This window comes from Canis lupus, chromosome 25 (genome assembly GCF_003254725.2).
Source record: "Canis lupus dingo isolate Sandy chromosome 25, ASM325472v2, whole genome shotgun sequence".
NCBI classification, from domain to species: Eukaryota; Metazoa; Chordata; class Mammalia; order Carnivora; family Canidae; genus Canis; species Canis lupus.
In genome coordinates, this window is record NC_064267.1 from 12,948,721 (window position 1) to 12,970,577 (window position 21,857).

The 21,857-nt window shown below is 42.8% G+C and overlaps 1 long non-coding RNA gene across 1 annotated transcript; it reads right to left on the bottom strand.

Annotated features, from left to right (window-relative positions):
• Positions 1-1,539: 1,539 nt before the first annotated feature.
• On the bottom strand, positions 1,540-19,317 carry LOC112670103 (uncharacterized). The gene is made up of 3 exons (XR_003142761.3): positions 19,182-19,317; positions 14,304-14,433; positions 1,540-1,800 (listed from the first exon to the last, which is right to left on the bottom strand). It is a non-coding gene; the product is annotated as an uncharacterized LOC112670103 (long non-coding RNA).
• Between the last annotated feature and the right edge of the window lie 2,540 nt (positions 19,318-21,857).

A 21,857-nucleotide genomic window follows, 5' to 3' on the forward strand; every position in this document is an offset into this window, starting at 1 on the left:
TATGGGAGGGGCAGGTGCAGAGCCAGGTCACAGGCCAGCCCCTGGGGGCCAGCTAGTGAGGCAGTGGAGGTACAGGGAAAGCAGGAGGCAGGCCCAGCCCAGGAAATGAGACTGCCAGGAATGAGGCAGGAGAGCACACCCAGATGAGCAGCTTGGTCTTCCTGCTGGACCCTTCCTACAGGACCTTCTGGGCTCCTGCCCTCCAGAGTCCAGCAGCTAAGGACTGTGCCCACCCTGTGGATTATGAGGCAAAGGCTATTCCTACCCACCCTGAGCAGATGCTGTTGCCTTGGAGAAGTGGCAAGGATGACAGATTTCTGTGACTTATTGTGAACAGTTGGGACAGAGCTGTACTAGGTCTGGGATTGACATTCTATCTTATTTTCATTGCTCAACTAGGCTTGAAAAGTGTACCTTCCAGGACTCTCGGACCACAAATCCATGACTGGGAGCTTGCTCTGGTCTGTGATTTTCCTGTCTGCTCAAGCATTGTGCAACCCCTCCAGGCCCTGTACTGGGTTTTCCTTGTGTTTGCTCACATGCCTCTCAAGCTCCCCATTCTGCAGGCCAGCTGGGATTTCCTCCCCCGACACGTACTGGGCCTGTCCCCCCCCCACTCCCTCCCCCAGGACCCCTGCACTGCAGGAGTCAACCCAGCAGTGAGGGGTAAGAATGCAGGCAAGCCACAGCGCTAAGGTTGACATGGGCTACCCATGACACAAAGTATCTTGAAAGGCAGGCCAAGGAACCCGACTGACTTCAGAAGTAAATAGAGAGCCACTGAAGGGTTCCAAAGCATCAGACTTTGAAAGATTTATCTGGAAGCAGTATGGGGGATAGACGTACATGGGGAGAGGCTAAAGCAGTGGTTCATTCTGGCTTCTTTAGAATCACCCAGGAAAATGCTGTTTTTTATTTAATGCCTAACGCCTGGCTCAGAGACTCCGATTTAACTCAGACAGGAAGATATTTTTAAAATACCATGAGAGTTTTAAGTGAGAATAGGAAGTCCTAAAGAAAGGAAATTCCCTCAAAACATAACTGAGTTACGGTATACTTAATCTTTTAAAAGCCACCAGTGAGGAGTGTCTGGCTGGCTCAGTTGGTAGAGCATGTGACTCTTGATCTTGGGGTCATGAGTTCAAGCCCCATGCTGGGTTAGCTTAGTTAAAAAAAAATAAGCAGTAGTGAAAAGCTATTTCGAGGATTAAATTCACTTCTCCATACCCTCTTTAGGTCTCTGGTTCTTGCTCTCTTAGTTTTGCACAGTCCTAGAATTTGGGTCCACTACACTGGCACCCAACGCTCTCCCGCACTGCCTCTGCCCCTACTTACCAGCCTGCCACTCCTGCTCACCTAAGTCCTAGTCCGGTCACCCCAATGCTAAGAAATTTACCAAATTATCCAAATTCTGCATCTGCCTTCCAGATGGGACTCAGTCTTTCCCCTTGGTATCCCGTAAGCCCCCCTCCCACCCCCTTCTAGGTCCAGCTGGTAAAAAGGGAGAGATGGGAGAAGCGCTGCAAAAAGGAAGCATGTTGGTCATGGCACGGAGTGGATGTGATGGGGCACTGCTGTGACATTACAATGGAAGGAAAGAAGAGAGAGATTCCATCCAACCACCGCGAATTCTTGCAGCTTATTAACATTTTCTGAGACAAAAGCCCGTAGGAAGAAAAATATTTCCTAGGTTGCATATCTGTAGCTGTGGGAGGACTCGTGTTTCCGGCAACAGTGTAAGCGTGGTGGTTAACGCCAGAGGAGGATGAGCTGACAGGTGTGGCAAAGCAGAGCAGGAGCCTGTCAGGAGGAAAAGATAATAGAGATTAGTAAACCCTCGCTGGGGAGGATTACAGCCTCGCAGGAGCTGTGGCTTGGGAGTTGCCAGAGGGAGGAAGAGAGGCTCGGTGGGAAGGCCTGTGCTGGGTCTGCCTGCAGCCCCCATGTGAGCTGAATGAGCTTTCTCCAGCATGTCAGAAGGATTTTCCCTCCCCACGGAAAACAAAATGATTACAGTTTAAGACAAATGTAGGCTTAATTTTTATGTTTCCTCCATTAGTTTAAAGATTTTATTTATTTATTCATGAAAGACACACAGAAAGAGGCCGAGACACAGGCAGAGGGAGAAGCAGGCTCCCCCTGGGGAGCCCGATGTGGGACTCGATCCCAAGACCCTAGGAGTACGACCTGGGCCGAAGGCAGGCGCCAAACTGCTGAGCCACCCAGGCACCCCTTCTTCCATCAGTTTAATGGTTAAGATGGACTTGGTGTGGAGCTGGTACATAAGACAAGGATCTGGGCTAATGGGGACAGAGTCGTGCTTCTGTCGGTAGAGAAGACCCATGGGCTCTGAGATGCGCGAGGAGGCCCACAGGCCCACAGAGCGCCCACCCAGGGACTCCATGATTTGTTATTCATTCTCTCATGTTCTTTTCCTTTTGGACTTCGTTTTAAAATTCAGACACTCTCATTTAGAGGTAACACATCAAGCACATTTGCACCAAGGTGTTAATGATTTCTCACATCTTCTTTCCTGATGGCAGAATGCTGACTAGGGGTGCAATCCAAAGGTTGGATTATGAAACAGAGGTGGGGAGGGGAGAGTTATGTGTACAGCCACGTCCTGGCAGCATTATTCACAATAGCTAAAAGGAGGAAACAGCCCAAATATCTATTGAGAGGCAAATGGATAAACCAAATGAGGTCTGTACACACAATGAAACATCATTCAGGCCACAGGCTACTATGTGGATGAATGTTGCAGATAGTATGCTACATGAAACAAGCTAGTTATGAAAAGATAAATACCTATGATTCCATTTATGTGAGGTACCTGGAGTGTCCAGATTTGTAGAGACAGAAAGCAGAATGGGGCAGGGGTATGTGGCAAATGGGGAGTTAGTGTTCAACGGTTATGGAGTTTCAGCTTTTCAAGATGAGAAAGTTCTAGAGATTGGTATGCTCAACAATGTGAATATTCTTTAAACTACAGAACTACACACTTGAAAATGGTTAGGAAGGTAAATTTTACGTTCTGTGTATTTTATTACAGTTTTTAAAAAATGTTGAGGACAGTGAAAGCCAAAGATAAATGTTGCCTATTTTGAAATTTTACAATGAGCAGGCCCTGAATGAATTTTTTTTGTTTGTTTTACTTTTGGTTTTTTTCATTGTTGTTATTGCTGGGGTGTTTTGTTTTGCGTGCGAGTTTTTTTAAGGGACAGAAGGGAGCAATGTGTTGTAGCTATTGCTTTTCTATTCTGGAGTTCCCATCTCTAAATCTTCACTGGTAGGTGTCTGGGTGTCTGTCACCATCAGCACCATGCGTAGGAGCAGCAGGTCTGCTCCGTTACCCTTTACTGAAGGTCTGCTATAGTGCCAGGTGCTTTAGGCTGTTTCTCTGAGGACTCACAGAAGCCCAACTAGTTAGGCTCTATTATCCCTATTTTCCAGATGGAGACACTGAGATCTGGAAACTACTCTCGGATCAAAGGGCTGGTAAGTGGTGAAATCTGGCTTTGGAAAGTTCTTTTTCTCCCCACCTAAGACTGGTATTCATATTCCCCACAACCTCTTTATTCACCTTAAAAGATTACAAAACACTTATAAGTAGAAAATAAGTGTCTTCGTGTATTTTATTGAGAGCAAGTAGGGGAATCAGAGTGAGTAGAAGAGTCCAATTAAAGGACAGCCCACTGTGTGCACAGCTCCAGGCCAGTTTCCCATGCACCTGATCTTCACTCTATGCATTTAATCAAAACCTAGCTCAAGAAAATACCCTGTATCGTTAAGATACATATACACAGAGTTAACAAAAGTTTGTGAGCTCTTTTGGCACCACCAAGAAGCTCAGGAGCAAGGATTTCTGAGCTTGTTGTCTTCTCTCTTCCAACCAGGTAAGGGTAATGGGTGGAGGTGGCTGTCAGCCCACTCCTCACTCTTGTCCTGACTCAACTTCCCACTGCTTCTCTCTGCACTTAGGTCACAGCTCACACTCTGACCTACAAGGCTCTTTCAGGACAGCCCTGGCTGCTTCCTGCTCCTTCTCTTGGCTGACACATGTGTCCAGTTCCACCTTAAGTTACACATCACTTTCTCATATCTTTTTCATAATAGTAAGCACCCCTATTTATTTACTGTACTGGGCACTGGGTTAAAAACTTAACATATGGGGGCACCTGGGTGGTTCAGTGGTTAAGCGTCTGCCTTCAGCTCAGGTCATGATCCTTGGTCTTGAGATTGAGTCCTGCGTGGGGCTCCCTACAGGGAGCCTGCTTCTCCCTCTGCCTGGGTCTCTGCCTCTCTCTGTGTGTCGCTCATAAATAAATAAATAAATAAATAAATAAATAAATAAATAAATCTTTTTAAAAAATGCTGAACATATGTTCTCTTTCTTCATTTGTAGAGCAATCCTTCAAGGTAGCTATTACAGATCCCATTTTACAGATGAGGAAACTGAGCCTCAGAAATATGCAGGAATGTGCCCATGGGCACAGACCTAAGAAGTGGCAGTCGGAATTTGCATCGGACCTGCCTGACTCCAAAGCCAATGCTCTCAAACATGAACTGTCTACATGACCAAGTTGTACTTCTCAGACACTACTCACACTACCCCACCACGAATAACAATCCTTGATCCCACCACCCCTGCCCCCCATGTGCAGGCACTTTCTGTGACTTTAGCTTACTCACCTCCACAGCACCCTGGTCATGCTTACTACTGTTAGTGCACAGGTATTGAGCACCTGCTATGGGCCAGGCCTGTGTGGTGTGCACATGACAGCGAGGTGAACAAGTCATATCATTATAATTTCTTTGAATCAATCCTCTGAACCAAAAATATTGGGCTGCAAAATAACTTCTATGAACTACTTTGCTCACACTTGTCATAAACCAAGTTTCCTGAGCATCGGTGACTGGGAGAGAAAGTGGTGACCTCTTCTTTAAATGCCCACAGAGTATTTTCTTGCAGAAAGGGAAGCACATGAAGATTTGGTCATCCAGGTGTCCTGCAAGGTGCTTTTAAGAAGTCAGCTGCAAAGGCAGGAATGTTACACAACTAGAATTTTGGGGTCGCAGGTATCCAGCTCACTCATCTTCAACTTATCTTCCCTAGATGTGAAGGGGCTCCTGCCTCACCTGGCTGACACTTCAGAAAACCATCAAGTCATCCACTGTCACTCATGCACTGTGTCGACAAAGAACAAGATGCCCCAGTGTCAGGGATTCTGTCCCCAGACGGTAAACCAGAGGGAAGCTGCATTAACTCTCGTAGGCCGTGAAAGTGCCATTTACCAGATTACTATTTCACAGCAATCAGAGCACCTGCCTCATTAAATTAAATAATGATAATCACATGGCTCCATTAAAACATGTGAATAAGAAATTAACTAGCACGTAGAGGCCTTAGGAATTATATTCTGTGCCTTAGGAATCATGTTTGCTCCATGAAACATGTCAAGTCAGGGAATTCCACTGTTAATAGGCCACCCTGTGAAAGGCAGCCCAGCCTCTTACCTCTTAACTACTTTGAATCATCAATATGGAAGATAAAACAGCTTTGGGGAAGATGATTAGATATTGCCAGCAAAGGCTGGCGCTATGTAGCTACAACCTTGGGAATGTTACTTTTCTTTCTGGAAACACATTGGAGTGGTATATCAATCAGCCATGTGGGCCCCAACCTTTCACTCCACTTTCCTTCCATTGAGAAATGTTGTATTTATGAGGCTAGGCTTATAAAGGTAAATATCTCTGGCATCTGATCAGAAGCTCTTTTCCCCCCTGTTTGTATTGCCTATATTCTTGGTGTTTCATGTATTTCTTTTATTTTAAAAAAGGCAGTATTAGAACCTGTATTCTCATTGACTTCTGGTCTACGATTTTTCTTCTGGAAAGATGTTCATTAATATGGTAGGACTAGGGGATCCCTGGGTGGTTCAGCGGTTTAGCACCTGCCTTTGGTCCAGGGCGCGATCCTGGAGTCCCGGGATCGAGTCCCACGTCAGGCTCCTGGCATGGAGCCTGCTTCTCCCTCCTCCTGTGTCTCTGCCAATCTCTCTCTGTCTATCATAAATAAATAAATAAATCTTAAAAAAATATGGCAGGACTAAGTCATAGTTATTTCTTTATAAAAGGTAGAGGAAACCAGGTTTGGGGGTGATGGCAAATGGGATTTTAGCCTTTCTCTAATTGTTGAACATTTTCTAAAGAAGCATATATTTATGCATTACTAATTTACTTAAAAATTAAAATGTAAATAAGCATAAACAATAATGTGGCAAAAGCACATCGTAACTGATTTGGAGTTTGCTATTGATTCCCCTAAACTCAGCTGAACTGATGTCTTCCCTGGGTCCTTGCTCCCTACTGATGAATTCACTCAGTCTGCACAGTTTCTGCTGTTGCTGCTTGGCCAGGCCTGTGCACAGCCACCCAGTGCTGAGCACTCCACATTTCCTGGTAGTGATTTCTGCCAAGCCTTGTGGGGTAAAGCTGCCCATGCCCAGAGGGCTGCTTCCTACACCCCCAGAGCTTCAGACTCTCTATGATCCCAAATAGACTTCAGTTCCCTTCAGATCTCCCAGCCCTGTCTTTTTGTGCATGATATGGGGGGAAACATTCCTCTCCCTAAGATTGATTTTAGTCTTTGAGGCTGGGATGAGCACCATATTGGGTCTAGGCTCTCTGCCTCTTTTCCTTGACTTGACTCAGGAATTCACATGTTCATCATTTGCTTCAAGGACCTTAAAAACATTCTCTTTGAAGACCCTCTTCCCTTTGCAAATCACTCAGGAAGATAATTTGGAGGAGGAAAAAAAAAAGAATCCCCTCTGGCCTCATATGTAAACAGCTTAGATTTGGCCTTATATATTTACTTATACATGCATGTGAGGAAATATATGTGTGTGTATTTGAAAATGTAAAACCATATTTATATATGTAGATATAGAAAGGAGTACAGAAATCAACCGCTAAAAGTAGTGCCTCGCTATAATTTTACCTCTTGTTGTTTTCAGAATTTTACTTTTACTGTGGCCCAATATATCCTTATTAATATAGTTCCAGCTCATAATTAATTCTCAATGGGACGCACTATTTTTACATGTTTGGAAAAAACTCCTTATGCCTTTAAATATTGCTATTTAAAAAAAAAAGAATCTTGCAAAGGCCATCGGAGAGTAAAAAGATTTCAAAATACCAGAGGTTTATTATTAATGCTATTTTACATAATACATTCAGGATGACTTGTAAATGATGAAAAATTATGGTATAAAATTCAGTGAGTGGCCACGACCAACAGAGAAAACGTATGGTTAGGCACTCATTTTATGTTTTCACCTTCCTGTATCCACTACATCTTTTTTTGGAATTCCGCTTACACAATTAAATATATGCCCCTTGACACAAACACATGTAAGATACATATCCCTATGAATAAATGGAAAAAAGAATGAAAATGTACTAACACAAAGGAACTTTCTTGGTTTCTTAAATCACTCATTCGATTAATCTCACTTGGTTCTTAGGGTGGCTAAGCTTGGAAAAGCAGACTCAAAAACATCTGTTGTCCAGAAAAAGAATCTGTAATTCAAGACAAAAGAGTTTAAAAAAATGAAGACAAGATGGACAACAGCTCATTCAGCTAGAACACATGGTGTTTGTGTCAGGCAGGTGAAGAAGATGGGCATGTTTACCTGCATCTTTAATTTGCAGTGGCTTGGCTCTTGGCATAATCCATGCGCTCAGCAGTAAGAGAAAGCATGCTTAATTACTTAAGAGACCAAGAGAATAAGAGCAGGATCTTTATTAATGGAGGCGTTTCTGGCCTGTTGTGCTTCTTCCTTTGATAAGATGATTATGGCTTTATCGGTTCCAGTCTTGTCAGGACCGTGGACAGCTCTAACGCAGCGGGGAGTGTCTCCTCCGTCTCCTACTTGTAGAATTTTAGAGGAAAATAGACCTGAATGATTAACTATTTTCACACCTCCACCTTCTGGACAAGGAAATGGATGCTCATAAAAGTTAAATGACATGTTCAAGTGACACGCTTATGTCCAGAAAGCAGTCCTTCCCTGAACATAGCACACCATAAAGAAGAGAACATTAGAGGCAAAGGGTTTAAATCCACATTCTGCCTCTTAATAGCTGTGTGGAATTGGGGCTTCAGTTTCCTAATGCTGTAAAATGGCTCTAAGGATGTCTCTGATGTGTAGCAGTGAGCCCAGAGATAATGGGAAATTCTAAGCCCAACCTGACCAAGATTGGTCATAGCTAATGATAGCTAATGATAATATCAACAGTCAGTCCACGTACCTTACTAAGAAACAGCTAAGTGCAAAATACCACCAAGGGGCTGTTGGCATGCCCAAATCAGCAAGACTATGAATTCCAGAGAGCTTGGAGCTCTATCTGACTTATAAGCCATATATCCGCCCTTTAGGGCAAGCAGTTTCAGAGATAATAATTTATCCTCTTTTTTCTCATATCACAAGGTTTAAGTATTAGCAAAACCATATGTCCATAATAGAGTAGTTGGAACCCACATTTATCACCTTAGCAAACTGGGACCTTCCGTGCAATCTCAACACCTTGCTCTATAGCCTTCTAGACTGCATGTTTTGCATCAGTCTCTCCCATCCCACGTGTCTCTCTTGCTTAGATAGTGTTAATATCACCAATATCCATGCTCCCTTTCTCTGCACCTAACCCTTCCACTCTGCGTGGGGTGTTTACTGAGCACCTGCTGTGAGAAGGCAGGCATAGTTCTTGGCTTTGTGAAGCCACCATCCAAGGGAGAAGACAGACACTAAAAAAGCAATTACAGTAAAATAGGAGTGTTATCACCTATAAAGATCTCCCTGTTTCAGAGTAGTGAAAAGTAGCTCTTTCTTATAAAGAGCTTAAGGACTCTCATCCAAACTGAAGAAAAGTGACAGAAGAAATCATTATTATTATAATGGCCCAGTTGTCTCCTCTACAATAGATGCATAATGGCAAAACCCAGAATTTCAAATCTTATAAAATAAAATATATGAATTTTCTTAGTGCTGTCATTTTTTTCCTCCACTGGAAAAAATAACATCAGAATGGAATCTTTCTAATATATATAAGACACAAAAGGAAATCTTCTAGAAGTGCATTAAAATATACATCACAAAGCTCAACACTGTGCCAATAATCACATTAGAAAGCACACAAAGGATTAAAGTTCAGATTATTGATAGATCAGTGAAGAAGGGGTGTTTGGGAGTTGTTGATTATATGATTAATGTGGATGTGTATTTTGTACATGCTTTTCTACTTTTGAGCCATGTTACTTGATTTATTACATAAATTTCACATCTAAGTCTTATTATACAGAGCATAACTAATACTAATAAGGATTTGTGTGCCAATTTTCATTTTTACAGAACTTTGTAAGCATTAATTAATCCATTCAGCCCTTTGTTGAAAGAGATATGTTTTGCATCTCTAGCTTCAGAGACTAAGGACTATGTACACTTCACCTCAGGGCATTAAGGGAATCAGTGCTACAATCTGGGTATTTAAGCACAGAAAATCCCTGTCCTCATTTGTACTTGTGTTCTTGTGGATGTGTGTGTGTCTAAGTATGTTTTCCCTCACTCTCTTTAACTTTTGTTTTTTTCCTCCTATTTTTACTCTCCAATCTTAGAAATCAGCAGTCAGAAAAAAACTTATGTTAAAAAAGAAATTAGGGTGCCTGGGTGGTTCAGCGGTTGAGTATCTGCCTTTGGCTCAGGACATGATCCTGGGCTCCTGGGATCTAGGCCTGTATCGGACTCCCCCACAGGGAGCCTGATTCTCCCTCTGCCTATATATCTGCCTCTCTCTGTGCTTCTCTCATGAATAAATAAATAAAATCTTAAAACAAAAGAAATTAGAAGAAAAAGAAGTTAAACTAAAAAGAAAAATATATAGTTTCTAAATAACTCATACTAACTTATATGATACCCAACTGTCCTTCCCATGATTTACTACTATTTTGTTAGAAATTATCATTAACAGCTATCCCGTGTTGAGTGAGTTTTATACTGGGCATTTTGCCAGACTCCCAGGATGAAGTTGTTCCCCCCAGCTCTTTTTTTTTTAATGAAAGAGAACAAGGTCCTTGCTTTCAAGGAACTTATGGTATATGGGGGGGGGGGGAACCATGGAAATGGGTACCTGTGATATGCTACGTTAAATGATATGATAGCTGTACTCCTGGGTGTAAAGACAGCATTCAGGAGTGTTTGATCTAGTCTGAAGCAGTCATGAGAGAGTCCCTGGAGGAGACGAAGCCTTAGAACAGTCTTAGGAGAAGAATGAGAGCTGTCAGAATGAGGTGGGGAACCAGCCAGAAGAGCAGCACAGACAGCAGCAAGGAATCCGATCCAGCATGCTGAGTATGTGTGTGGTGGGCTGGGATGGCGGGGGAGAGAGGCAGGGAGAGAAAGCAGCAAAGTGTTTATCTCTGTTACAGCACAGTGATCCAGGTAAAGAGTGAAAGCAGTCAAATTTGGAGCACAGATAGAAGCCAACCCCACAGCTAATGCGAAGCCATAATTTCCTGCTGGTGACACTGTATTATCTATTTTGTACACATTTAATGGAATGAAACTGTATTTCTGAAGGTATTTTTCTTAAAATTTGCCTCTTTCATTTGAGCCTCTGATGGCACCAGCAGCTATAGTTTCTCAGGATGCCAAGTGAGAGAATGATTTTTCTGCCTTGTCATTCATTCTACAAATACTGATGTAAAAAAATTTTTTTTTGAACAAAACAAATACTGACATCAAGCTCTTCACTGGATGATAGTGAATGCTAACAAGATCACACCACCCTCAAGGAGCCCATGGTCCAGGGGGGAGAGGAAGCAGCGACACCAGTCATTTTCAAATTCCAGAATACAAGCTAATACACATATGCTCAAGGGATTACAAGGACACAGAACAGGGGTGTATTCGTCAGCGCAGGTGGCTGTAACAAAATACCATAGGCTGGGGGCTTAGACAACAGGAATCTGTTTTCTCACAGTCTAGGAGGCAGGAGGTCCAACATCAAAGTGTCAGCAGGGTTGTTTTCTCCTGAGGCCTCTCTCCTGAGCCTGTAGAAAGTCACATTTTCCTGGTGTCCTCATGTGGTCTCACTACTCTGTGCACCTGCAGGTCTGGTGTCTCCTCCTCTTGCCATAAGGACACTGGTTATATTGGATTAGAGCCCACCCTGGGGGAGGCTCATTTTAATTTAATCACTTCTTTAAGGGCTCTGTTTCCAAATAGAGTCACATTCTGTGGTACTAGAGGTTTAGGGCCTCAACATAGGAATTTTGAGAGAACACAATTCAGTCCATAACAAGGGGTATTTATTTAATAACTTGGTGGTGGGGTGGAGGAGGATCAAGAAAGGCTTCCCAGATGTGTTTCCCAGGGTGCATTTGGGAGGATAATAGTTGGCAGGCGGAGAAGGACATGAGACACGAGGATGTGGAAATCAGAGGGCACATTCCAAGTGGAGCAGGCTTGCTTCCAGGCTATGAGGTGCCTTGGTGCAAGTCAGAAAAAGGCATCCTCAGGTGTAGGTGACAGAACCACTTCTCGGCTTCTGCCTATACCTTCCCTTTGTATACTGGGGCTTCTCTGCTGGGAGATAGGATGCCAGCACTGCCCCACCTGGGCCTTGGGATGCACAGCCTGGAAGTTAGCCCTCCATGAGCCATGCTGGGTCAATGCAGGAGGACAGCCAGGGAGAAATGTTCCTCTTTTCCAAATCACACAGGGTAAGAACCCATGGAGACAAGCCCCCATTACACACAGAGGGAGACCCCTTAGTGTCAGCTTTGCCTCTTTCCCTGCTTCACTATTTCCCCGTTTCCATTCCTACTCCACAGAATCATTTCCCAAAAGAAAGTATCTGTCCACAAGTCCGTATTTCAGGGACTGCTTTCCGGGTTTCTCCTGGCCTAAGACTGTGATCATACAATTTTGGGATATTTTTTAGAGTAAAAGGAGGAAGCTAGAACAAATTACCCTGGGACACTAGGCATGAAACTGAATGTTACCAGGCTTATAGGGACATATGATTAGTACTTTTGTTTTCTCATTCTTAAAAATTAAGGAGCTGTTTACACATAGTATAACTCATTCTTTTCAGTATACAGTTCCGTGAACTTCAACGGATATATACAGTTGTGTAACTACCACCACAGTCAAGATATGGATACAGTTCCACACACCCTCATATCCCCCTGGGCCTCTTTGTAGTCAATCCCTCCCCTGGCTTAGCTGTTGGCAATCAAAGATCTTTCTGTCCCTTATGCCGTTGCAAAAGTGTGAGTAAATGGATTCATCGTGTCTGTAGCTTTTCGAATCTGACTTCTTAGCACAATGCACATAAAATTCACACATGTTGTTACTTGTATCAGGAATGTGTTTCTTTTTATGGCTAAGGAATATTCCATATTATAGATGTCCCACAGATTGTTATCCATTCCCTAGTTAAGGGACTTTTGGGTTGTTTCTGGTTCTGGCAATCATGAATGAAACCACTATAAACATTTGTACACAGACTTTTGTGAGAATATAGATTTTCATTTTTATGAGGGTAGTTATGTAGGAATGGGGTCAGTCATATGGTCAATGTGTGTTTAATTTACATGAAACTCCCAAACTGTTTCCCAAAGTGGCTGTATCATTTTCCTTTGCTACCAGCAACATGTGAAAGTTCTGGTTTCTCCACACCATCATCAGCACTTGATAACATCAGCGTGGCCAGCCTCCTTTTAATCCTGCTGAAGAGTTTGAACTTAATCCTGGAAGCAAATAGGCAAACTGCTCAAGGGATGTAAGCAGAAGGTGCCATGGTGGGACCTGTGTTTTGGGGAAATCACCTCCTCTTCAGGGGGACTGGTGATGATGCTTTAAATCAGGAAAAAAATGATGAGGGTCTGAATGAAAGCAGTGGCAGGAGAAGTTTCAAAGATGTGTAAGAATAGAATAAATAAGACTTGATCTCCTAGGGGTGTGAGTGTAAGAGAGACAGAGAGACGAGAGAGACACAGAAAGAGATAAATTGAAAGAGTTACATAAAAACAGTTGTTTCCTCAATTCTTTTGTCAGTTGCTTCAGAATAACTAGAAAAGATTACCTGGTAGCTTTGCTAATTTTCCCACCAAGGCTGAATTAGCTGGGTTGATGCAAAATAAAGCACAAATAAAGAAATAAAGTTTTATTAGTCTTATGGACTGAATTGTGTCCCCTTGAATTCATACACTGAAGTCTTAAACACCCTCCCCAGTACCTCAAAATGTGATGCTATTTGGAAATAGGGTCTTTAAGGAAGTAAGGAAGGTTCAATGAGGCCAGAAGGGTGGGACCCTAATCCGATATGCCTGTTGTCATTATAGCAAGAGGAGGAGACACCAGACATGCAGGTGCACAGGGTAGTGAGGCCACGTGAGGACACAGGGAGAATGTGGTTCACTCCAGGCTCGGGAGAGACCAACTCTGCTGACCTCTGGATCTTGGACTCTCGGCCTCCTGGACTGTGAGAAAACAGATTTCTGTTGTCTAAGCCCCCCTGTCTGTGGTATTTGGTTATGACAGCTCTAGCAGACTAATATAGTTAATTCACACATTTCTCCAGATAACAAAGATCTATTCAAGTTTTAAAACTTTTAAAATGTCTAATCATTTTGGAGAGATATATTTCTAAGCTGTTTCTATAAATGACAATGTAATGAGCATATTTAACCCCTTGTTGATATGTGCAGACCCCATCTATCTTCATTTTTTTTAATCAGGTGATAATGTGGTGCTGCCATGGCCTCAGGTAGCTGAGAGTGCAGAGTTATCTGCTTCCTCCCAGGGTGGCCCCGGCATTCTGTGCTTGTTGAGGACTTTGGTGTTTCTAGGGCTGGTTTTATTTTTGTCTTGGTCTCCTCCCCCACCAGGTTGTATTTTCTTCTGCCTTTTCATGTTCTGCCTCTAGAAGCTCCCACATTCTCCAAAGGTGCTTCTTACTGGCTGTGAGTTGGACACCAGATAACCATGTTTGCTGCAATTCTGTCTAAATATTCATGGAGTTTTGTCAAAAATCCTGGGACATTTCTTTTGGTGCCTCCAAGATGCTTTGACTTCCTTCCCAGGTTTTGGTAGCATCACATGTTTGAGATGGCCATCTAAATGACTGCCAGGTATGTGAGATGTTACATTTTGGGCCAAAATGATGGAGAATCCTCCCTAAGAGGTACAAATGGTTTCCCAGGGGTCTGGAAAGTGTGGTTTATTTATATCTTTCACCTGTGTCCTGTCTGCCTCTTCCGGAAGCCTGCAGTCTTCCAGCGTGTGCAGGCTGCTCTGTGGAGCTGCTCTCAGAGATGCTTCCCTTCTTGCCTTCCCAGCTTGACATTCTGCTGAATTTGTAACTCTCCTGGAAGACAGATGCAATTTATCTTCCTACATCTCTATAAAGATCCAGAAAGATACACCAACTCATTAGAATTCATTCAGAACCATCACAAAAATCAGGGCCCATAGACCAATGAGGCAATTTTTTAAATGTCAAAACAAAAATCTTGAGGACCAAAATTGAAGTTGAGCAAATTGGCCCATGAGACAGAGGCCATGGGTATTAGTTCTGATTTGGCACAGCCAGGCTGAAGGAAAAATGCTCAAGCCTCCTGTTCAGCTCTGAGCTGAGCTGCATTAAGGACACTGAGGACCAGCTAACTGCCTATACACTGACCACACTCATGCCATGGCTTCCTAAGTATTATTACAGAGGACCAAGGAGCAACAAGGTGGACAGGTCATCCTTTTGAGCATCCGCACTGCTAATTCCAGAGCCATAAACCTGTCTCCCCTCCATGTCTTTCCTGTGATATTTTAAATCTAACATCCTTACTCTGCCAAAAGATATAGAAAAAAGATGTTTCCAGTTTATTTTATGGATACAGTCAGATCCAGGTAAGCCAATTACCTATTCAAAGCAGGATTTTTACTCAAAAACACAAGCACCAAATGAGAAAGCCAACAGTCCCTTCCCTACCACCTTCCTACTACCCCCATCAGCCTTCAGTCCCAGTCACACCTCTCTACTGGAACACTGGTTCACAAGACTGTCATTGAGATTAACAAAATGGCACTCTGTGACCTTGAGACTATCATAGAGCTTTCATAGGGTTTCCAGGGCCTCTGAAATAATGTAAGGAGGTTGGTTGGACCATTGAGGAGTCTGTTTCTAATCAATATTTACTCCATAAATATTAAGCACCTACTATGGGCAAGGCAGTGAGCTGAGTACCATGGGAGAGGTTGCAAAGACAAGACAGACTAGAATCCTGCCTCCAAAGATCTTGCTGTTTAGACTTTAGCAGGGAATAGAGAATCATACATAAATGTCTAGACCACAGATAGAAAATGGATGGATTCAAGATGGCCAATAATTCTTTCCCACCAGGGGTGCAGTTGCGTTCCCCTGCCCTTGAATCCAACTGACCCTGTGGGCTGTCTGCACCAATAAAAAGAGTGACAGTGAAGCTGTGTAATTTCTAAGCTGGCCCTCAAGAGATCTGTACTTTCTGCCATTGCTGCTTAGAATGCTCCCTCTTAAAAGCCATGAAAGTAGTTCAACTTCCCTGAGCCTGCTGAACTATGAGGAAGCTCAATTAGCCACATGGAGAAGAGGTTCTGTGAAGGATGCTGATCAGGATATTGATCCTAACCTCATTCACAGGATATACATACTGAGATATTTAGACACCGAGAGGCCGAATATACAGTTGACCCTTGAACAACATGGGAGTTGGGTGCCAACTCCCCAAGCAGCTGAAAACCCACATATAGCTTTTGGATCCCTCAAAACTTACCTATTAATAGCCTATTATTGCCTGAAAAACTTACTGATAACCTGATAGTTGATCAACACATGTTCTGTATATGTATTACATACTGTAATCTTACAATGAAGTAAGCTAGAGAAAAGTAAATGTTGCTAAGAAAATCATAAGGAAGAGAAAATACATTTACAATGCTGTGCTGTGTTTATAAAAAAATCCGTTTATAAGTGAACCTGCACATTACAAACTCACGTTGTTGAAGGGTCAACTGTATGTAACTGACTCTCAAATACTTGAGAAAAATAGTCTCTTGCTCATATAATACATGATATAACATAAACATATATTACATAGATAACAAAACAAATGGAACAAAATATTAACAGTATGTGAATCTGGGAGGTATGGGTGTTCTGTGTACTATTCTTACCCTTGCAATGTTTCTGTATATTTGAAGTTACATATTTTCAAATTTAAAGTTACTGAAAAAGAAATTCTGATATAGACATATTTATCCTTGTAGATAAAGAGTATATTAACCTGATGTTTACCCATGGATGACAGCGGCCCAAGAGAAACCATATAACCTTGCTGGGCTTCATTTAATTTAATCCAACATTTATTGGTGAACCTGGCCTGTCCCTCTCATATTACTAGGATGATTTCGGACACAAAGTACATACTCAGGATGCCAGGTTTCATGGCCCTAACTCTGGCCAGCAGTGTGGCCACTGAAGGGAAGGGGTGAGGATATTCTAGAAGGCCATCAGGCTCTGTCTGCCTCCACCCATGAAGAGGCAAATCCTAGCTCTTCCTCTTCAGGTGGAGGAGCACGGTCTTCATTTTACTTTGTGCATTCATATGGTAGAAACTAGAAACTTCTTACACTGCCGGTTTAAGGGAAAAGCCTACACACATCCCTTAACCCTACCGTCCTCTTCATGGCCTGAATCATTCTACACCAAGTATTTCCCAGATATAGCTGTGTGTCATGTTGGGTGTCGCTATTTGCCCTGTGCTATAGCTTAATTCATGGTTTAACAAGGGGTGGTATTGTTGACTATTTTAATTTTTATTTGATGGCCTCTACAAGCTCCCATGTTATTTATTTATTATTTATGTTTAAATATTTTATTTATTTATTTATTTGACAGAGAGAGAGCACAAGTCAGGGGAGCGGCAGGCAGAGGGAGAGGGAGAAGCAGACTCCCAGCTGAGCAGGGAGCCTGACTTGGGGCTCCATCCCAGGACCCTGGGATCACGACCTGAGCCAAAGGCCATCCAGGCACTCTTACAAGCTCCCATTTTAGAGAATGTTCACAAGAAGAGAGCTTGTGCGAGACCCTGCTCTGGATCTGTGCCTTCCTCCACAACCTTCTTAATCCGAGATTTTTCAGCCTGTTTCTAAGCAGCAGGGACTTGTCTAGTGCAATCAGAGGCGACCTTAATTAGAATCTAGATCTTCTAACATCTCCCTGCTGGTTAGTGCTACTTTCAGAAACAGACTGCTCGAAGCGAGGCTGCAGGCTACTGCGTGTGTCTGAAGGAGAGGGAGAGAATATGATATTCACGTGGTCTACGGAGGCTTAGAGCGACGGGGCCCTTTGCTTGCAAAAGGGAGTCCAAGCAAGAGAGAATTAGGGGGTAACTTCATTTCCTGATCTTCTCATTTCCCTACCCTCTGCGCCCCCTGCCCCCACCCAATAGCTTTGGTCCAGGCATAGACTCAGGAGGGGTGGAGAAATTAAGAAGAAAGAGCAGAATGGGGATAGTGTGAGTGCAGAGAGGAGAAAGCTCTGAGCTCTCCCTCCTCCAATTAGGCCCTGCAGCTGAAAAACAGCTTAACCCTACCCATCCTGGCAAGGGTGTGAAAATGTTCCTCCCCACAAAGCTGCTTTTAGCCTTTGCCTTTTGAAGTAGAGATGGGAAAACAGGGGAATTATGTGGGGAAAGTGCTCTCTTATTTCTTTCCTCCAATCTTGGAAAAGAGAACTCATGCAAGGAAACAAGAAAATTAAAACAAAAAACAAAACCAAGAAAACCCTTCAATACACTGGTCTACTGGATGCATGCCCTAAGCAATTCTGCAAAATAGACCTGATCTCAGGGGGTGATACAACAAACCAGAACTATTACCAAAGATAAAAATGGATGGGAAGAGACTGAAATTATTATTTGCCTAAAAACCTCTGTTTGTGGAGTACAAATCACCTACAATGTACCATCTGGCAAGCTACGAAGTCAGCTTTAAGCAAGTGTACCTACTGTCATTTACATTTTAATTATTATATCTTATGGGACAGCTAAATTTTATTGAAATACAAATTTGTTTACCCAAATATCTCTTTGCCATATGGCTTAATAATTGGGCCTGTCTTATTAGCTTCATGGGGTCAGGATGAAGAATAATGATGTTTCATAATAGCATGTTATTCTAGAATAATGATGTCCCAGCTATAACTAATAAGCAAGTTCCAAACCAGCCTTGGGAGCTACACTTGAAGACATAAAATATCATTTGAAAATCTCTCCTCAAAAGAATTGTTCTCTACTGCTGCCCTCAAATCATGTGTGAGGGATTTGAATTGATCTTAAAATAGACAGAAAATACAGAAGCCAGTCTTTGTGTCTGGGGAGGGAAGAGCTACCTCTTCCGAGGTTTATTCATTCCTGACCAAGGAACATTTTATTTTGTCATAATAGAAAAAAAAAGGGCTTTTTTTCTGAAATGACATATTTTGTGATGAGACAGGAGGCTCCTTCTACCTTGGAAAGAGGAAGTAGTTTGTTTTGTTTTTAAATAAATCCAGTATTCCCTCTTTTCATTTAGAAATTCTCTCCTTGATCCTCAGAATTAGTCTCTGAAAACTAAAGAGGTTTGGAGAAGTTAACAGGTCAGAGGTTCTGCTATGACTTTCTTATTTCCTCTCTCCTTGTCTGCTGCTGCTTGAGAACAGGGAAGAGGAGCAGAGGCTTGTTCATTTTCACAGGGACAGTGATTTTTCCTTCCTTGTGTGAACAAGGAAAGGAAAGATGCCAAATGCAGGGCTCAAGGGTGATCAGAGCTTCAACCAAATCCAGAACAAGCAGCAAAGCCTTCTCTTTGATTTGCCCCAAAATCAGGTTGGGATTGCCATTCCCACTGCCATGCCTGGGTCACCCCAAATTGGTCTCAGTGGCTAGGAAAGACTAGAAACAGAGGCCAAGAGCCAAAGTGGTTGGTAAACTGGAGTCAGCCATCGTTGGCCGTGGATTAAGGACATGGAAGTCAAGAAGGTATAGCCAAGCCAGTTCTAATTCTGGCTGTGTGAAGGTGGAGCTGTGTGGTAGGTGGCTGTACCTCAGGAGCTGGCCACCTGTGTGCTGGCCCTGGCAGGGATAGCAGATGAGGAGAGCTACAGGGATGCTCCTGAAATCCTGGCCAAGAGGAAGTGCCACCTTTCCTCCCTGTCCTTTTTACAGAGCTTCTATGGATGATGATGATGATGATGATGATGATGATGACAAAAGGCACCTTTATGATTCTGTCAACTGTCCAGTCACATGGCACACATAGTGTCATTATGTGGTAGGCAGGTTGGATGATTATGCCTATTTAAGAGACAAATCAAAGCTCAGAGAGTTTAAGTGATTTTTCCCTATCTCACAGAAATAAAGTCAGAATTCAAATGATTCAGGGTATGTAACTCCAAATCCTAGGTTCTTCACTACACCAAGGTTTCTTCCTAAAATCTTCTAAGAAAACTGAACGTAAGAAAAGAGGGTTGGTCTTTAAGGAATATTGCAATGCTGAATAGTGCGCTCAGCCTATCAAGCTCAAGACTCTCAAGGTAAGGTCGTACATCTCCATCTTCTGTTTATACTTTTTTATTTGACAAGTTCAAGGTTGCCTGGAAACAACTAGTGGAAGAAATGAAAAGCCAATATCACATCTTTTTTTTTTTAATCCAAAAATTCAATTCAATTTATTACTCAGATGGGAAGTCTGATTTTAAAAGTCTATTTTTATATGGCCTTTGGAAAGGTAGGTTTCCTTCACTTTAACTAATAAAACTTATTTGAAATGACTTTGTAAATTCACAAGTGCTTTAGAAATCCCATGAATGCCAATAGTGTTTCCCATTAATCAGATGATGCTGTGGGGAAGGCAATATAAAATGTAATCCTTGGGGTACCTGGGTGGGTCAATGGTTGAGCATCTGCCTTTGGCTCGGGTCATGATCCTGGGGTCCTGGGATCGAGTCCCGCATCGGGCTCCCTGCAGGGAGCTTGCTTCTCCCTCTGCCTATGTCTCTGCCCCTCTCTCTCCGTGTCTCTCATGAATAAATAAATAAAATCTTTAAAAATAAAATAAAATAAAATGTAATCCTTACCTCCAAGCTGCTTATTATCTAGTTGGAATTGGCAGTACAATCACCAAAAGAGAAGAGAGTGGATGAATGAAAGCCAGACAGAAAAAGGAAAGGTGTGAGCAGGGATGAGCAGGGACACACACACAGATCAGCACCTCAGGACTGGTGGGTGGGTAGACCCAGGACTTCGCAGGCAAGAGAAATGCATTAGCACAGGGACAAAGCTGAGCTGAGGTTTGAGGGCAGAGTCCTGATGGGCCTGGAGCATTTCTGGAAGAAAGCAGGAGCTTGAACAGTCATGCTGGGCAAAAATAGAGCCAAACAAAGTGACTGGGGTTCTGACTTATGCACAATGCAGAGCCTTGGAAAATTTTTGAGCAGTGACACTACATGATCAAATGGCGTATGTTCGTGTGAACCTGGATATACAGACTGACCCACTAGGAGACCGTTGGCCCCCGGAGTCAGAGAATGAGAACCTGCCCAGAGAAAGAGCAATGAGGATAACTAGAGAAAAGGAGATGGAAAAAGGCACAATGACTATAGTTACCATGCATTAAAGATTTCTGCAAGGCCCTAGTCAGGGACCCACTGGGCTTTAATTGGGTTCAGGGACACCTGAGATAGTCCCTGAACAGGTAAGGGGGTGAGGAGAAAAAAATAAAAAATAAAAAAAATAACCAGAGCAAAAGGAAACAATGGTGCTTTTTCAGACATAGACTCTGTCTTCTGTCCTGCTCCTCAGCACTTTCCTGCTTCTCTGTCTTTAGCTTCAAGGACACCATCCATCCATCCATTTAGCCAGTCAATGGATGCATAGGTACTGCGTCCCATATGAGCAGGAGCCGTCCTAACTTGTTTGAGGTCCTCTTACTGATTTATGTCTGCTTCTCTCTGTACCCCGTCCTTTCACTTTGACCATGACTGGCTTCCGAGCTTCCATTCCCAAGACTTTTCTGCTGTGTGTTGGCCCTGGCTTCCTTGTGTGGTTGTTTGCATGATTTTCATTACTATCAACTTCATGGGAATTTCTAGAGTTAATTCTCAGAGCCACTGCATCTTAGGATAAAACCATAGCATGCCAAATGTCTCCTAGTTTGGTGGCCTGTCTCACTTCTGTCTACCTGGTCCCCCTTTTCAAGCATTGACTCCTAGATTCTCTTTGTAGATCAATAGATGGTCACAACTGCCATGAGCTCACAACAATTTATAGTTTGTGACTAAAGGCTTCAGGATTTTTCAACAATTCTCGCTCTCACATATTCTTCTTCTGTACACACACCCTTTTCTCTTTCTTTCTTCTTTCTTTCTTTCTTTCTTTCTTTCTTTCTTTCTTTCTTTCTCTCTCTCTCTCTCTTTCTTTCTTTCTTTCTTTCTTCTTTCTTTTTCTTTTTTTGAGAGAGAAAAAGAGAGCAAGAGAATGAGGAAAGGAGAGACAGAGGGAGAGGGAGAGAGAGAGAATCTTAAGCAGGTTCCACACCTGGTTGTGGAGCCCAACATAGGGCTCAATCTCATGACCCTGAGATCATGACCTGCACCAAAATCAAGAGTCATACACTTAACTAACTGAGCCACCCAGGTGCCCCTACACACACACACTCTGCTTCAATGGGCAGCCACCTTCCAACATCATTAATAGCTTCAATTTGTTATTTATCTACAAA